Source organism: Macaca fascicularis, chromosome 14, assembly GCF_037993035.2.
Source record: "Macaca fascicularis isolate 582-1 chromosome 14, T2T-MFA8v1.1".
NCBI lineage: Eukaryota > Metazoa > Chordata > Mammalia > Primates > Cercopithecidae > Macaca > Macaca fascicularis.
In genome coordinates this window covers 130260001-130278284 of record NC_088388.1, presented here as the reverse complement: position 1 = coordinate 130278284, position 18284 = coordinate 130260001, and the positions used below count along the sequence as shown (strand labels likewise).

The window sequence follows — 18284 nt, the reverse complement described above, 5'->3', positions numbered from 1 at the left end:
ACACACAGTCCAGTAGCATGGAAGAATGAATGAAACTCCTGAATGTACCAAGGGAGTGTACATGAAGACATGTGTGCACAGCATGTCTTCAGGAAGAGCTTGGAAATCCCTTGAAGATACTGACACATTCCTCCAAATTTTAGCACTGAAACTGGCTGAAGCTCTTTATTCTTCATAGGGAGAAACTGCAGCAGCTGCAGGGAAACAAGGAGAAGAAGACAAGGTACATGATGACAAAGGAAAGACCTAGGGGACCAAGAGTGGCAAATGCAGAAAGAAAAGGAAGAAAGACTTCCCCAGGGAGCCCAGGGCAGGGTGGTCTACAGGAGCCACAAAGCATCATGAGTCTCTGGAGGGGAGGGAGAGAGGAACAGCTAACAGGTGCAGTCCTGTCTCCATGCGTCTCCATGGATTAACAGGGAGAGAACAAGCCCATAAATGCAAAGTATTCATATTGATAAACTATTTATGTAAGTTTATACAAATCAATTAATAAACACAGAAGAGGCAACAACGCATAAACAATGTTTGATAGCCAATAGCTATAGTTTTATCATCATAGTATAAGCCACACTATAATAACATTCAGTCATGCTGTGTCTGCCTGCCTGGGATACCTCCACTTCCTCAGAAGTCACTCATTGCCTCAGTAGCTTTATTTATTTACTCGTGATTTATATTCCACCTACTTGGAAAAAGGGTCTGAGACAGCTTGTGATGTTAAAATATATATGAAGCAGAATAGCTACAAATGAAAATAGGAACACAGAAGTTAAAGTGAACAAGGAAAGAAATGTATCAGGCACCACCTGGGCTGGGCAACTGAGCACCACTGAGCACTAAATTTAACTCGGAGCTGCCGAGACTCGGAGGGACAACGTACGTTGGTTTTCATGTTCTCACTGATTAAAACACAAGCGTACCCACTCACATGATCTCACAAACTCTTTCTTGGTAGTGTTTTGCATGTGCAGCAACAGATAATACACTCACAATAGATTCAGCTACGGCCTCACACAAATATAATGATGCTTTCAGATGGGCTTTCTCACATTTGTTCCTTCGGTATGGCAGCTTGTAGATTCTGTATTTAGGTTAGGTCAAGTCCTTAAATAGACCCAATCTTACCACCTTCTTTCCACTACACCTACTATAGCAGTTCTGAAATAGGAACATTTTTTAAAAGACGTATTTGAATCTTCATCTCAAATATTTTGCATTTTAGGGGAGATGGGGAGACCGAAGATAAGTTTTTTTGAAAATTAAGTGTTGGGTAGTACATGTGGGTTATTTCTTATGTTCATTTCTGATTGAGAAATGCTGTGTCCTGTGCTAAAAGGGTTTTATTTCAATCATGTTCTCTCTGTGAATTGGCTTCTAAATTTTGCAAGTTGGTTTCCTTTTATCAGCCCTTTCTCCCCCTTAAGATTCAAGGGAATAGAATTCCTTGAACCTCAGAAATGGTAGAGAGGGGTGAGAGAACCTGCTCAGAGCTACAAAGGGCACTGCTTAAAGAGGAGGGCCCTCGCTGGCTCACAGCCTGGAATCCGACCTTAGGCTAGGCTAAGCTCCAGACAAATGACCAGGCCAGGGCATCCATCAGGCAGGGCAAGGGCTGCCAGGCTTTATACTCAGAGGAAAGAGACCATCATTCAGAGAGCACCCAATATCCAACCAGGAGCCATTGCTAGGCATTGCACACCTGCAACTTCGCTTAGTGTACTATTTCATTTGCAGCAGTATTATTATCCCATTTTGCTAATAAAGAAACTGCTCTGAAAATCAAAGCAGCTTTCCCAAGATCATATAAGTAAGTGGTAAAACCAGTATTCAATTCAGCTGTCTCTAAATCCAAAGCCCATCCACTTTCTTTCTACTATGACTTCAGCACGGAACTATTTTTCCTTTCTCTAAGCTTTTGCCTTCACAAGAGTGCATGAAAACGGACTTGATAAAAGCAAAGCCTCGAGTCAGAATTCCCAGGCTTCTATGCCAGCTTCACCTCCTGAAGGCGAGGACCATTCATCAAGTTCCTTAAACTTCCTGTGTCTGTTTTCCATCTTGTAACATTAGTGTCTGCTCTGTACCGCTGAGGTGTGAATGAAATAAGATGACTTTTGCGTAGCACATAGTCTGTGATCAGTAAATACCGGCTGACCTAAAGCTGTAGCAGCAGTGAAGTCCTTAAGGTATAGGGAAGGCGAGTGAGAGCCCTGCTCACAGAGCAGTGCTCACACGGCAGTAACTGTTCAGAGCTGGATGGGCTGGGCTCTAACCTTAAGATTTGCTTCCGTTTCAATGGGAATTCCAGGAGCTATCTTAAATGAGGAAGGACAAGGGACAAGGAAGAAAGCATGTGACAGTGGCACCTGGACCTGAGATCTACAATTAAATTAAATCTTCTGAATTATCACTGAAGTTTCCTTCTGTTTCCAAAAGTCTATCATCCTCCTAAGAATAAAATAAAATGAGAGCATAAATTTTTAGAAATAGCAGTTGGAAGGCTACAAGCTGGCATCGACTAAGCCATCTGAAATAATTTTAAATTTTATTTGGGACAAAAGATGAGCAAGGAAAGGATGAGCCAACTTCTCGGGAAGCCAGTGAAATGTTAACAGATGCGGGAGGCAGCGGAACTTCTTCACTCTTAGATTGCTTCCACATCCACCCCGAAGGAGAGCGGGGAAGTCTTCAAGCTGTGGAAGGTAGAAGGAGTCGTTGTAAATCACACAATGACTGGCAGGGCTGGAAAGGACTCCTCCTCTGAAACAATGGTTTTCCAGCAAGTCAGAGCACATCGGCGGCGAGAAGCAGCTGTGAGTTTGTACCTGTCCCCTCTTTCAGTCATCAGGGAAGGGAGAGGGCCCGGGAGGTAAACTTGCCTGCCACCAGGGGATAGCACACACATTTTGAAAAAGTGACATCTACTAACTTTTACTCATGTTCTCAATTAAGAGTTGAGGAAACTGCAGCCAGATTGCGGGGGGCTGAGGGGTAATTGTGCATGGTCATGCTGTCTGTCCGTGGGAACGACTGGGCTGAGGAAACCACCATAAACTGCGTCAAATGGAGGCTGAGCTGGGAAAAATACATGGAAGGTCAAATACTTGTATTCATTTGTTCCTAAAACTTTATTGAGTTCCTATGTATAACAGTAGTGGGAATACAAAGAGGTAAGTCCCTTCAAGGTAGAGGGATGGGATGTGTGTACAGATAATCACAGCGTCCTGTGAAAGTGCCAGGTCACAGCAGAGGGGTCAAGAGGAAGTGCCTGGAGAGATCAGAGCAGGAAATAGATCTTTCTAGCCGATGTCATCGGGACGGCCTTATAGGCAATGCGGCATGTGAAGGGGAGATTTGAGGAAACATTTGGAAATAAAATACGATGAGGACAAATTGAAAAAGAAAATAACAAAGGTGAAGCAACGCAGAGCTCAGGGTGTGCACGGACATAGCAAGAAACTCAGTTTGGCTCTCGAAGAGGGAGAGCAAAAGCGGTGACCCAGCGTGGGGCTGGAAAGGTGTGTCATCTCCAGACCGGAGCCAGGCTACAGCCGGATTTGACTCTGCAGCTGCTGGCAGTGGGGGCCCACTGGAGTGTCTGCACAGACCCCAACACAGTCAGAGCTGTGCTAGAAGGTCAACCTCGTGGCGGTGTGGAGAGGGCTGGAGTGGGGAAAGCCCACAGGCAGGGAGGCCAGTTAGGAGAACACTGAATGAGCTCAGGTGGGAGCTGACGGAAGACTGTACTGGACAGGAGGGAAAAAGAGGTAGCAGGGAGGCTTTGTTAAGAAACACTGGGACAAAAAAGGGTGGCAGGGGGTGGGGGGGGTGTTGGACAGAGTGAGGGAAAGGAGACAAAAACAGCAGAGAATTAAGCTCCTTTTTTCTCATCTGTAAAGCAAAAGGATGCCTTGGACCCTTGCAGGTTTATCCAGACTTTAAAATTCTAATTCAAAGCTGGGTACAGGGGGACCCCTTATCTCCCAATCACACACTGAAATAAAGCAAGGTATGAAGTACTTAGTTTCCACCTGCAATTCAGTCAGCAAGTCAAAGCAACACTGGCTTCACGGTGAAGAAGCAGGACTCCAGGCTGTGTTCGGGTCTCCTCTCTCTCTGTGCAGATAGCTCTTCCACTCAACATGGTCATTCTTCCTGAGGTCTCCGGCAAACGGAAACAGCTGGCCGTGCAGCCTGGCCTCCCGCAAACTGTACCTTCAGCTCCATCTGCTGGTGGTGGGATCCCATGGCCTGTGCTTGTGTGTAAACCAAGTGCTCTTTTTGTGCCCCAACACCCTCTCTGCAAACCTCATGCCCACATCATATACACAGGCATATACATACACACAGACACATTTACACACATAGACACCCAGACCTAGACTCCTACATACACACAGACACACACATGAAGAAATGCACACATGGCTATACATACAGATACACAGACATAAACACAGACACATGCATACAACATACACACACAGGTATGTACACACACAGATACACAGGCAGACACACACAGATACCCAAACATGCACATACACAGATACACTTACAAAATACAGACATGCAAACACACACACACTCAGACACGCACAGACACATATACACAAACACATACGGTTATTCACACTGACATACACAGACATAAACACACATACAGATGCACATGGTCACACACACACACTCAGACAGACAGACAAAGATATAGGCAGACCTCCCCATCCACACACACACAGCATTTTCCTCCTTGCTGCACCTGCGACAGATGTGCAGCCTCTCCGCTCTAGCCTTTGTGGATCCTTCCAACTTCCCCTCTGCTTTTAGGCACCCCTGAGGCCTGCTCTATGGTAGACTGGTTGTGTAAGTGGAACCACATTCTTTCCCAAGCCCTGCACAAAGTGTAAATAGCAGATGGGTAGGACTGCAGTCTTTGAGAAGACACACAGTTGGACACCTGAAAAGCTAATTTCCTGGCTAATTTACTTTCGGGCTGCTAATTGATCCTGCGATTGCACCCTGCCCTCTCCTCCCCTAGTCCAAGAAGCCCAGAAGGAAAGGGAGAGCCCCCTTCCCCCACCTCCTCCCTGCTCTCTGTCTTGGCTGCTGCGCACTGTCCCTGCTCTCATTCCAGGGGAACTGGGAAGACACCTGGTTCCTCCAGAAACATTTCCTATTAACCTACTTTCCCTAAAGATATCAGTTTGTCCAAAGAATCCTAGGTTCAAACAGATTTTATTTTTAAGCCAAAAAAAAAAAAAATCACGACACTGTAGTGAAAATCGCTACTTTTTTTTTTTTAACCTTTTAAGAAAAATGCCATTCCCAGTCACATCTCTTAATAGTTGCCTCCTAGTGGCAGCCTAAGTGATGAATCCACCAACCTGTTTAAAATGTAAGGGAGGTGATTTCCAAAGTAATCTGAGGGTGTTTCTGAATGCAAATGCAAATTCCTTTGTCAGCAGTCTCGGGCGCCATGGAGGGCGCAGGTATTTTTAGTCCACACAGATTTGCAGGGAGGAGACACGCAGGCACCCGCTAAATTAATGTGAGGTGGGTCTTAGTTCTGCATACTCATTCCTTTGGGATTTGGAGCTCTGCAGGCATGGCCAACCTGGCCCTACAGAGGAGTCAGGCCAGGTCCCAGTGCCTAAGGCCTGCCCCTGGGTTTGTTCCAGGCTTCTGGCCCCGAGGAGCTGGGACTGAGAAATAGGCCTCAGGCTGCAAAGCACAGCCAGTAACCTGCAGATGCCATCCAGGGGGCAGCCCCACCCCATAGGCAATCTTGGCTTTGTTTTTTGTTTTATTTATCCCCATGTAAATTTGGGACAAGACTGAATGGAAAAAGAAGGGTGAAAAGGAAGCACCTGCCAATGTATGCATGTGTGTGTGTGCAGCATGAGGGTGTGTGCGGCATGTGGGTGTGTGTGTCGTGTGTGTGCACCGTGCGTGTGTGTGGCATGCGTGTGTGTGAGGCATGTGTGTGCAGCGTGTGTGTGTAGCATGTGTGAGAATGTGTGTGGGGGTGTGTGCATAGCATGTGTGTAGCGTGTGTGTAGCATGTGTGAGAGTGTGGGAGGTGTATGTGTAGCATGTGTGTAGGTAGCATGTGCATGTAGCTTGTGTGTAGCCTGTGTGAGAGTGTGTGGGAGGTGTATGTGTAGCATGTGTGTATATAGCATGTGTGTGTAGCACGTGTGTGTGTAACGTGAGAGCAGGTGGGGTGTGTGAGTGTGTGGGGTGTCTTACTGTGTTTCTGGTGTGTATGTGAGTGTGTGTTTAGTGTGTAGTGTACCTGTGTGTGTGCACCCAGGAGCATAAGAGGGTTGAGGAGGGTGTGAGGGCCTAAGCCTGTGTATGTGACTATGCTCAGAATCTGCTAGCGTTGTTCTGTTTGTTTGTTTTGGGTTTTGATTTTGAAACCAGCTATCAAGTGCAGAGCACAAGGGAATTGTTAGGCTGGGTGAGCAAAATATAGTGATTACTTTTAGAATAGCTCCAGTGCTAACCAACCATACAGTTCATATAAATACAACATATTCAGGGGTTTTCTGGACACTCCCAACTTCACACGTTGGTTTATATTATGCTCACAAGCACATTGTTACCTGGCAAACCGTGTACTCTAAATTTTCATTTGGTGTGACATAGTCAAACAGGCTTTGGGATCTGACAGAAGGGGCTTGAATGTTGGCTTTTGCCATTTGTCAGTCATGTGATCAAGGGTAGGCTACTTGATCTTTCTAAGCCTCAGCATTCTTATCTGTAAATGGGGATACTAATACCTGCTTTTGGGGACTTGTACATTGTCTCAGGGTAGAGCACATGATACAGCCCAGTGAATGAAGCATGCGCTCATCTAACAAAGGCTGGGCAACTTAAGGCAGGCCCTGGAACCTAGAACAACCACACCGAATGCTGCTGGAGGTGGGCGATCCACTGGGCCGGTGCGGGAGAGGTTGCCCAGCTTTCCTCTTTCCCAAGCTCAGGCCCTGCTGACTCAGTCGACTGTCAGTTGTCTAAGCCCAGAAACATTACAGGGCAGCACTGGGAAAGAATCATGGACATTAAAAAGGGCAGATATCAGCTCAGCATTAGAAGAGACATTCTGAATATGAGAACTGTCCAAAATGGACCAGGAGGTAACAAGCTCCCTGTCACCAGTAGTGTTCAAACAATGCCAGGAAATCCTGGTCAGAGGTGGCACATAGGGGAACTCTTTCATGAAGTGGAAGGTCTGACTATATCAAAACCAGAATCGAACATTCCCTCAATGCTAACAGTCTTTGTTTCTGTGGAAAAGAAAGAGGGTATTGCTACTCTCATTCTCCCTGGAAACCTAACACTCTGGAAGTCCCTGGTCCCTGCTGGAGGCAAAGAAATAACAGGAAACCTCCAGGGTTTCAGAGCCTTGCACTGGGACCATCGAGCAATCCATTTACAGCAAGAGGCAGAGTGAGCCTGAGAGTCAGGTTTCAAATGATAATTAGCTTTCGTGATAGTCTTAATTGAAACCAGTTAGTCCAACGGGAGGAGTTCCTGGACCAATCCTGCCTATTAGGCTCTCCAGCAGCAGGAGACTCCTGCTGTCACGTGACAAGCTCCAGGGACTGACCAGAAGCCCACATTAAGCAAAGGAGTCGCTCCACACTCTTTCCTTCCTGATGGATTCCGCCCTGATGGATTCATTTCGTCTTTCGTTGGATTGCTTTTCTGCCCTGCCCCTTTTCTTTTCTAACTCTTTACATTTCAAGAAGGATATATAACATCCTAAACTAGATAGTCCTTCTATTTCTTGTCTTCTGGGTAATTGTGTGATTGACTGATCTAACTCCCTGCCTCTCACTTCCCTCCCTCCCTCCCTCCCTCCCTCCCTCCCTCCCTTCCTTCCTTCCTTCCTTCCCTCCCTCCCTCCCTGGCCCCCCTGACTTCTTACGCTGGGCGCTCCATGCATTCAATTTCTTATTCTGCCAACCCCATTTCTACAAGGAACCCCATTTCTACAAGGAAATTCATCAGGTGCACTTTTGGGGCCTGCTCTGGTTTATCCAAAATTTGATTACGTTCAGTTACATAGCATGTCATCGTAACTAGCTCTGATATTTACATGTGAGTGAATCAAAATGTGTCCTCAATTTTGCCAGGCCCACAAGCGCTGGCTGGTCCTCCCCAGCCATGTCGCATGGGCGCTTATGTTTGATTGGCAGCAGGACATCCTGAACCTGTGCAAGATTTTTAGGGAAGAGAAGGCAGATGGGAGGAGGGAGGGACCTGAGTCTGTGCTCATCTTTCTCCATATCCTGGTCTTGTGGACGTCAGACAGGACGGTATTCAGCTTTCGATGTTATGGTTTGCAGGTTCAGTTTAGAAAGAAAGGGAAATCCCCTCCCTCGTTTAATCATGAATCTCTGGCCCATGGCCTTTACATTGGATTATATTTCTGCAGTTCCAAGGTTAGAATGCTGAGTGTCAGTGACACTGAAGAGTGGCTGAGTGACTTGGAGCATCGCTTCCTGGACCCAGGTTACAGTACTTCTTGATGACAGTCTGACTGCACTCAGCCTGCTGCACAGTGGAGTCAGGAGGACCCCAAGAACATCTGCTGACACCAGGTTTGCAGTAAAGAACAAGGACGTGGAGACACCAGGAAATGGAATTGGAAACATCAATAGCACCTGGATGAAATCTCTCAGATGTAGGCTTTGAGGAGCACCATCAGGGTGCCAGAGACAGCAGCCCTGAGGTCAAACACCCAGGGCTTCACCAGGGCCCCCTTTCTTCACCGCCGGATTGGCCACTCTCAACACACATCATGATGGTTTGCAATCTCACCCTTCCTAGAAATTTTGGCTCCACCTTCCAAAACACCACATATGTGAGTCGCACAATCTTGCAAATGGAGGAAGTCAATATGGTGCCATGAAAGAACACTGCTCTTGAGTCTAGAGACCCTGGCTGAAAAATGTCTCCTTCTTGTACTACCCGAGGGAAGCCTCCTCAGCTTCCTCATTTTAGACAGGATAAGTTTCATTGAGATGACCTCAATGTCCCTTCCTGTCAGGAACCCTAAAATCCTGTATGAACGTCTGTGAGGCAGGGAGGAGAGCACCCAGGCTTCCTTTCTCTGCTCTGAAAGGCTTGAGAGATTGTCTCTATATGTTTTAGTCAATTCAGTTAGGTTTATACTTAAACCTGAAGACAGACATCCAATAACTCATATTTCGAGGTTTGGAGCCATCTTGTCCTAAAATAAATACCAGTTTTCAATTTCATGAAAGCAGAAAAGTCACAGTCTTTGCTATAAGAGGAACATGAAAGTCCTTTACAACTCCAGTGTGAGCAAAATTCTGAATTTTAGGACAGTTTCAGAAACTAGGTACTTAGATATGGAATCTTCTTTTAAAACATAACCTTTCCATCAAACAAAAATAAAAAAACAAACCCTAAATTCATACGTAACAACTAGGCTGTTGTGTTCATTCTCAAGATTAGTACTGTCTAGGACACAGCAATGAATATGCAGAATGAAGAAATGAGTGAATGAATTAAGGAGACTTCTGCCTGAAACATGGACTCCTGGGATGGGGCTGCTCTGCTCTGTTGAAGACTTCCTCAGGTACAAGGAAGTTGCTATCTTGTCTGATGGCTTTCTTTTGGCAGGAGTTGGGGAGAAAGAAAGTCAGTTAAAATTACTTGTTTAAGTTGGGCTCAAACTTGACTTTGTGTTCTCTGTACTCTTGGCCCCAGTTGTGCCCTCAGAGTGACCCAGAAATGCATGTTCCCTCCTCAACAGGGATGTTGTCTCCTCAGACAGGTACAATGCTATCACAGTCTGAGAATCCCCAGATCAACTGAGACATGGCTTTGCAAGGCATGAGCTCTGCCCGCGAAGCTCCTTGTAGATTTACCTTCAGAATCACATTTTGCTCAGGCTGATATGAAGCTGAACTGTGGTGCTTCAGACCACGCTAAGAGCAGCCAATGCAGAGTCAGGTTAGCTGGAGGCCTCCCCTGGGGTTTAACAGTGGGCTCTGGATGTGCAGAGGGGTGGTGGAGAGCTGACCAGACCCACGGGCATTTGGGGCCTGTGAACACCTCTGAATGTGGAGTGGAGACAGGCCTACCTAGTGTTCAGTAGTCTCAGATCACTGCCTATGACGATACTCTGCACCAGGCTGGTAGCCCTGCAAGCTGCTGTGTGGCCTATAACACCTTTTTATCTTTTCTCTCTCTCTCTTTTTCTTTTTTTTTTTTTTTTTTTTTTGCATTTTAAGACATATTCATTAGTGAAATATCAGAAACCTCAGGGGCAGCATGTGCTTCTAATTCATTTTCGAATTGTATAATGAGCCAGGAGTGAAATTTTTAGGGTGAATTTAATTGACCTTTACAGCAACATCAGGCAGATTGGCTTAAATGCTATTAAAGCAAAATGTAACCCGGTGAGACTTTCTAGAAGGTTATCGGAAAATCTATCAAGTTGTTTTTCCTTAATTTTTATCAAGAAAGGAAAAGCTGGATAGAGGACATAGAAGGATGAACAGACAGAGAGACAAAAGGAAAGAGATTTAGAGCAGGAGAGATGGGCCTGGAAGAGAGAAATGAATCCCAGGGAGGGGGAGGGGCCGTCCAAGCCCCTCACTCCTGGGAGATTACGTTTTAATTTAGAAAGGCTGCTCGAAATTGTGCAATTATACCACAGGTCACATTGGTCTAAAGTCTTTTTAGCACTTGGGGATAGGACTGTACAGCCTTCTTTTTATTAATATTTTGGTGTTGATGTGTAGGCCCTTCCTAGCTCTTCATAAGAGAGCTCACACACAATGGAAAATGATGTCTTCTTTTGGCAGCTGACAGGGATCTTTTTTCTGACTCCACTGTCCCCTTCGTGCTCAGCTCTCAGTAACAGGATTCCCATAGGAAAGCCAGATAGCCAGGAGTAGGACTGAAGAAATCCTAGGGGACTAAGATTACACCCCAAGGGAAGTGGAGGCCAACCGACAGGATGCAAAAGCCCCTGCAAATCAGGCTCTATTCTAAGTGGTGCCAACTCACAAGGAGGTGCCCAGTGGTGGACATCAGTGTCTTTGGCATTATCATGCCTCTGGAAGCCAGGACTTTTTCACAAGTATGTACCCAACAAGACACAGGGAGATCAACGTGTATCCATGAAGGTTGTACAAATCAGAAAGAAGATGTAGCCCTACCATCACCTCTACCAAGGAAATGCAACTAAGAATTCAGCGGGTGGTGGAAGTGTATGTCCTGGGACTTGCTGCCCTTAGAAAGGTCTGCTTGCATGGTTAGTCCTTGACTGGCAAAAGAAAACTTGGATTTCAGGAAGATTTCCACTGTTCCCTAACTAATAAGGATGGCTCCTTGTGCCCAGATTATCTGTGCAAGCAATGTGGTTTATGCTGAAAACCTATTTTCCATCTGGGAATCTGGTATGTTAGTGTGTGCTAGGGACAGGGTGCTGATATGACCAGCATCCAGTTAAGACCTTGGGCTCTGAGTCTCTACTGGGCTTCCCTGGGCAGAAACGTCACACACGTTTTGCTGCATTTTTGTAGAGGGGACAGTGGGCTCTGTGGGACCCTCAGGGACGGAAAGAGCATAAGGAAGCCTCTCATGGGTTCCTCCAAACTCTGCCTGTGCCTTGACCCCTTATGATCTAGCCCTGTGTCCTCACCATGGCACAGGAATAAAACCCAGCCACAAGCAGCGCTGTGTGCTGAGTCCCAGGAGTCCTTCCAGAGACCCTCCAAACATGAGGTGGTCATGGGGGCCCCATCACTCCCTTCCTCAGTGAAGGCTGTCTCACTAGCTCTTGTCCTTCCCTCAATCCTAAACCTCACACCTGCTCTGAGATCTTTTTGACATTGACGGAGGCTGTAGATAGGAGCTGAGGCCCAATATAGACGCATCATCCTCCAGGAGTGACTAAGCTCTCTGCACTCAGAAGACTCTAATAGATATCAGAGTTACTCATATATAAGAAACACATGTTTCTTTCTGCCAAGGAACCTCCAGACAAAGGGGGAGTGGGGAGGAAGTGAGAAAAGGGGAAAAGCTGCCCTTCCTGATAAGAACAACCAGTAATAATCCCAGAAAGAGAAAAAGAGATTAAAAAAAAAAAGAGGGCACTTCTAAAATGGAAATACAAAGTGTCTCAGAATCTATGTTTACTATCATAATCCATATCATCCTCTTCAATACTGTTTGTAGAGCACTTCAATTAAGTCAGGCATTTGCAAAGCCTTCTACATATGTTGATTTCAGCTAGCATTTGCCATGGGATGCACTAGGTAAAGAGTATTATTATGATTCCTATTTTCCAGATGAGGAAGCCCAGGGAAAGAGTGGTTATAGAAAGTATCCAAATCACAGAACTGGAAAGTAATGGAACCAAGATCCGACTCAAGTGTGTGTCTTAAGAACACAAGTGAAGTCTCAGACAGAGCATCACCCTCTCAAGTCAAGAAAGATAAAACAACCCTCAAAGGACTATTTGAAAGGGACAAGAGGCAGTCGTACTCCTAATTGTCCCTCAAGACACCTGGGTTACCAGTAGCACATACGGGAAAGTCAACCATACCAAAGTCTTTGTTAGCTCCAGATTTTCAGTCCTCTACACAGTTTTAAGAAATAAGAGCTTTCTTGAAACCTTGATTTTCAAAAGTTTTATCTTTTCTGCTGGTCAGGATTATACATTTTTAGAGCACTCTTAGATGATGCAAAATATTTACTAAATTGTGAACTCTATAGACATAACTTCATATTCTCTGAAACATACGTGGCACCAGGAAGGCACCTGATGTGTCTCTTGGATGAATGGATGGACAGATGGACAGACGGATGGACAAATGGATGGACGGATGGATGGATGGATGGATGGATGGATGGATGATGGATGGATGTTGAAGGGGAAAATAGAATTTGAGGAATTGAAATGATTTCCTAGGAGCTGAAGTGGGGCAACACTCTGACTGGCTGAGGTTGTGATCTTTATGTTCCATTTTCCAGGCTGAGAATGAATTATGTTACGGGAGTGAAGGTGCTCTCTGCTGTCCTAGCAACTTCTACATTTAAAATACCTGAGCTGCCCTCTGGAGAAGCAGGAGTGGGGACTCTTTGGTGGGCAGAGGGTTGGAGTTGCCTGGATTATTGCCAATTTCACACTATTTGGGGATTTGCAAAGAAAAATTAAGCCCCACAGATTACGTGCTAGTCTTTCACTCCCTCGTTCCCTGTTCCAGAAGAGAGGATTCAAACAAGAGCAATTCCAGCTGTTGCGGCTCAACGAGCTGCAGAGCTGCTTCAGCAAAGCCAGTGAGATCAGTGTCCGCTTAGGTGAGAACAAAGCACCTGCGGCTGCTACTGCCTCATTTGCAGGGCTCTTCTCACTTAACTTGCCATCCGATTTTATATTCGCTTAGCCCACCAGTGTGTGGAAAACCTCCTTGATTCTATGAATGGTGACCATTTATACATTTGTTGATTTACTCAACAAATACTGAGCTCCTCACATTGGTCAGATTCTTTTGTAGAAGATGGAGATACAAGGATTGTCCAAACAACATCCCCCTCGGCTCCTAGCCCAACTGGGGAAACAGATAAATAATTCAATAATTGCAAAGCAATGTGTCTAATAATATGTGCGTGGGTGGGGGCGGGTAGGGAGAAATGGAGAGAGGGAGAGAATCAACTTGCTCATCCTGGCCTATTCATAGAAGCTTCAGCAAAGTAACTAACAGAAGCACAGCCAATGAAAAGAAATGGAAAAAGTATAGCAGGGAGAAAAGAGAGTGTGTAGGAAGGCAAGGGTTAGCATTTCAAGCAAACACAATAGCATGTACAGAAATCACAAAACAACTTATGTATTCCAGAACTCCTAAGGGCTCGGTATGATAAAACGTAGACTGGGAAGGAAGGGTGAGGCATGGGCGGGGCGGGGGCTGGAAGAGATGGAGTAGGCAGAGAGAGGGGTATGAGGGAAATAGGGAAAGACAGAGAAAGGGGGAGAGCTGTCAGAACCAGACAATGAAAGGCCTTTTATGCTACATGAAGGAGATGGGGCTCAATCCTGCAAATGATGAGATGTCATGAAAATAACTTGATCAGATTTCTAGTTTAGAAAGGTCATCCAGCAAGAGGGTGCAGGGAGGATGATTGGAGGTGGGTGAGCCGGGAGATAAGGACACAAGTTAGGAGACAATAACATGGACTAAACAAGAAATAACAGGCCAGGATTAAGGCTTTAGCAATGGGGATAGGAAAGATGTACACATTTGCGGTGTCATTTAGTGAGGGTGAGGGAGAAGGAGAGATCCTGACTGGCTTTCAGATTTCTCTGTTTTTCCTAACTGCTTGTCCTGTGGGAGTTATAAAGAACAAGACAAGGTTCTTATCCCCAGGAAAGGACGTGTGAACACGCAAAGATAACTAACAGCAAGGAGTAATGCATTTTCACTGCCAGATGAAACGTGCAGCCCGTGAGTACTATGGGAGGAGAGAGGAGAAATGATGATTTCCAGCTGGAGTCATTGAGGGCCGCTGAATGGGAAGCTGGAGAGATGTCTGGAATTGAGATGGGCTGATAGGAAGGGGACACTGCAGCAGCCCATGATATGATGTGAGAAAGGACGCAGCCGTGGAAGGCAAGGCATATTTGGGGAAGGGAATAAAATAACTCAGGGGTATAGTATAATTTTAGAAGAGGATGCATAGAGTCATGGAAGACAGAGATGGCAACATTGGGGTGAAGAGACTTCAATGACAAGTAAAGGGGTTAGAACTTCACTATCTGGGTCAGTGTTGACCTACATCTGTTCTGTGGAAGGCCTGTGTCCCAGGAGATGGTGACAACTGCCCAGTGACATTAGAGGATAGTGGGTAAGTTACATTTGGAAAATGCTGGATTAAACTAAGTTAAACAGGTTCTAGTGCTAACAAACTTCTTAGATACTTTAAGATGATATAAAAAGATAAAAAAGATCAAGGACTTTTTTATCAAAGGAGAAAAAAGGAAAAAGCACAGAATTGGAAGAGCATATCTGGGTGCTAGCCCCAGTTTTATCATTGCTTAGATGTGTGATCCTTACCAAGCCATAATAAAGCTTTCTGGATAGGCCTTAACATCCTTGCCTGTAAAATGGGCTATTAGACCAGGTGAATGGCTTCACATCTGGACATTCTCATAGTGTAGTACAGCCTCCAAGGTAGTCGGGCATATTTTAAAATTTTCAAACACATGCATAAAAGAATACATACATCTTCAAAGGACAGCTGAATCTAAGTAAGACATTTCTTTTGGCTGGTATTACATAAACTAGTATGGGAAGCTTGGATTTTTCCTGTTAACTAGATAATAAGATCAAGAAAGGAATCTGCTTTGTTCATTATTTAATTTTTGGCATCTATCACAGCACTGGGGTCATAATAACTCAATAAATATTCAGTTCTGAATGAATTCTGGTCAGTCGCTTTGAGGACAGACATGTATGCCTTTATTTGTAGGAGAAAATAAATTGCTGCCCAATATAATTTTGGTGAGACATTCTTGAAAATGGTGTTACAGGGATTAAGAAATGAGTATTATTTGTTGAAAAATTTGGAGACTGTTAGATTAGATGATCTCAAATATGTCTTTTAATTATAAAATTATGCAACACATAATTTTCCTGGGGTCTAAGAAAAAGTCATTATATATGATGTTTTTAAGGACATTGCCACACTCTTAGAGATGGAGTTTCTGCAGTAGCAGTGAGATGTGCAAAAAATTAGCATTGTAAGCTGCTAAAGAGTGAAAGGATGATGAGGAAACTAAGACCATGGATATAAGATTCTCACTTTATTCACCCCTACAAGTACCAGTGCTCCTAACAGAGTATTGTGCCCTAGAAAGGAACAATAAATATGCAGTGACTGTCTTATCAGTCCAGGAGTTTCTTCTTTCACATATTCAACAAACATTTATTGAACACTCACCATTATCAGGCATGGGGATCTGGCAGAGAACAGGGTAGGCCATTTAAACCTAACCCAAGTCCACAATATTTCATAAATATCTGATGTGTGTCAGACACTAAGCTAGCTATTGAGGGTGCAGAATTGATCCAGCACAGTCCTTATCTCAAGGAGGTCAAAATCCATGGAGGGAGGCGAGTGTCTCAGATGTGTAGGGAGGTTAAAGACCTCCTAGGGCTGCAAACAAGACAGAAGGATCAGAAGAGCAATGTCATTGTATTTGATATTAGGGAATTTTCACCGTTCTTGAAGGAGGATTTTGACTGTTCTTTAAACACATTGCTAGGATGAAAGTTAAAAGGCATTGATTTAAGGAGCAACAGAAGGCAAGAAAATGAAGGCTATCAAGTGTACGTACACAGCTACTTCAAGAGATTTGGCAATAACAGGAAAAAGGAAAATGATGTGGTAGTTTGAGGAAACGCAGAAACAAAATAAAACTTTGCTTTTTTGTGTGTCATCTGTTTTGTTTTCTTTGCTGGAATGAGTAAGATCTAAGCTTGTTGGTAGAGTGGGGAATTTAAGATGTAAAAATTGTCAGAGTAATCTACAAAGGTTTTCAGTGCTCTATTGCTTCTGAATTTGGTATGGAGAGGCTGTGGTAAACTTTCCTTTAAATTAATATCAAAACATTATGGACATACCCAAAACAACCAAGTTTCCCTTAGCAACTCATTCCATTCACTTTCTTTTAACATCAGTAGATTGTGAGTCTGAACCACGTCTTGGAGTGGCAAGTTTCTTGTATGTACTACCTGCTGGGTAAAAAGTCCTCTGCTTAAATTGTTCTAAATTTACCATTTCTAAGCAGCAAGTGGTGTTTCTTCATTTTGATGATCTAGAATTGCCAAATCCCCTGTGTTCCCTGTCCAGGACTGGGATTCTGCTGCATTTCAGCACCCCACAGACACAGGGCCCAGATGTTCCCATCAGCATGGGTCCCACACATCCGCATCTTCAGGCCTCCCTTCCCAACTCTGTGCATTGCATAGGTCTATACTGTCTGCATTTCCACCCTCACTCTCCTATACATTATTTGCAGAGCAGTTTGAACAATCTTTGAGAAACAGAAGTCGTGTCTCCATAATACTTGAAACCAGGGAAAACCTATGTCCCAAGTTACCTGCAGCACCCAGTTTATGCCCCGTGTCCAGGTCTAATGATTAAGAGTGCCCCTTTTAATTTCAAAAGCATCTGCATTTGTACAATAAATTAAATATTCACTCTCCTTCAAAACCTGCAAAGTCTTCCCATTGCTCTTAAAAACAAAACCCAAATTCCTTATCGTGGCCTGATTGTTCCCCTATCTGCTGAACTTACTTTTACCCCCCCTGCACACACTGGGATCCAAGCACATTCGCCTCTCTTTGATTTTCCAATATACCGAGCTCATGCCAATGTCAAGACTCAGTATTTGATGCTTCCTTGGTGTAGAGTACATTTCCTTCTGCTTTTTGCAGTGCTGTTTTTCTCTCTTCCTTTAGATTTCAACTGAAATGTCACATCCTGGGAAATACTTTACCTGACCACACCATGCAAATCCCCCAGCTATCCTATACATCTCTTTATTGTCTATACGTGCTTGGGAGCAAAATAAATTTTCCTTTTTAAAAACAATTTGGTGTCGTTTAATGTTGTACCTTCTCATTCAACTGGTAACTCCCTAAAGGAAGAACCTGGAATGTCTTTTTAAATCACTGTGTACCTTATCTGACCACGATTACCATGAAGACAGCTCAGAGAGCCTCTTCATAACTAGGATTAAAACCCTCTTGGCCTTTACCCATGGAACACTCTAGAAAACACCTTATTCTAAGATGACTTCAGTTATGAGATGTTAAAAAATATATCAATGCTTTCTTTGTGAGGGTAATAAGTAGAATTGTTGCAATGTGTCTGGGCTTGCTTTCCTAACTTACTACAGATGGACCATGCATCTACTCCAGGTCCTTCTAATGTATAATCTGTATTACTAGCTTTGTAGAAAATTATGCCAAAAATAAATATGTCTTTATTCAAAATAGGAGCGTACAACTCATTCAGAAAGAAACAGCAGATGCTGGCAAGGTTGTGGAGAAAAAGGAATGCTTTTACACTGTTGGTGGGAGGGTAAAGTAGTACAGCTATTGTGGAAGACAATTGGGTGATTCCTCAAAGACCTAGAGGCAGAAATATCACTTGATCCAGCAATCCCATTACTGGCTATATACCTGAAGGAATATAAACCATTCTCTTATAAAGACACATGC

The 18284-nt window shown here is 44.4% G+C and overlaps 1 protein-coding gene and 1 long non-coding RNA gene across 23 annotated transcripts in view; one reads left to right on the top strand and one right to left on the bottom strand.

The window, feature by feature from the left end:
* The window catches only part of NTM (neurotrimin), a 1404754-nt gene that overhangs the window by 466738 nt on the left and 919732 nt on the right, over positions 1-18284 (bottom strand). The gene's annotated exons all lie outside the window — the stretch shown is intronic.
* Positions 2644-18284, top strand: part of LOC123568586 (uncharacterized) — a 73892-nt gene continuing 58251 nt past the window's right edge. The window contains exon 1 of the long non-coding RNA XR_012423937.1: positions 2644-2816. This is a non-coding gene — a long non-coding RNA (uncharacterized lncRNA). The remainder of the gene's footprint in view (positions 2817-18284) is intronic.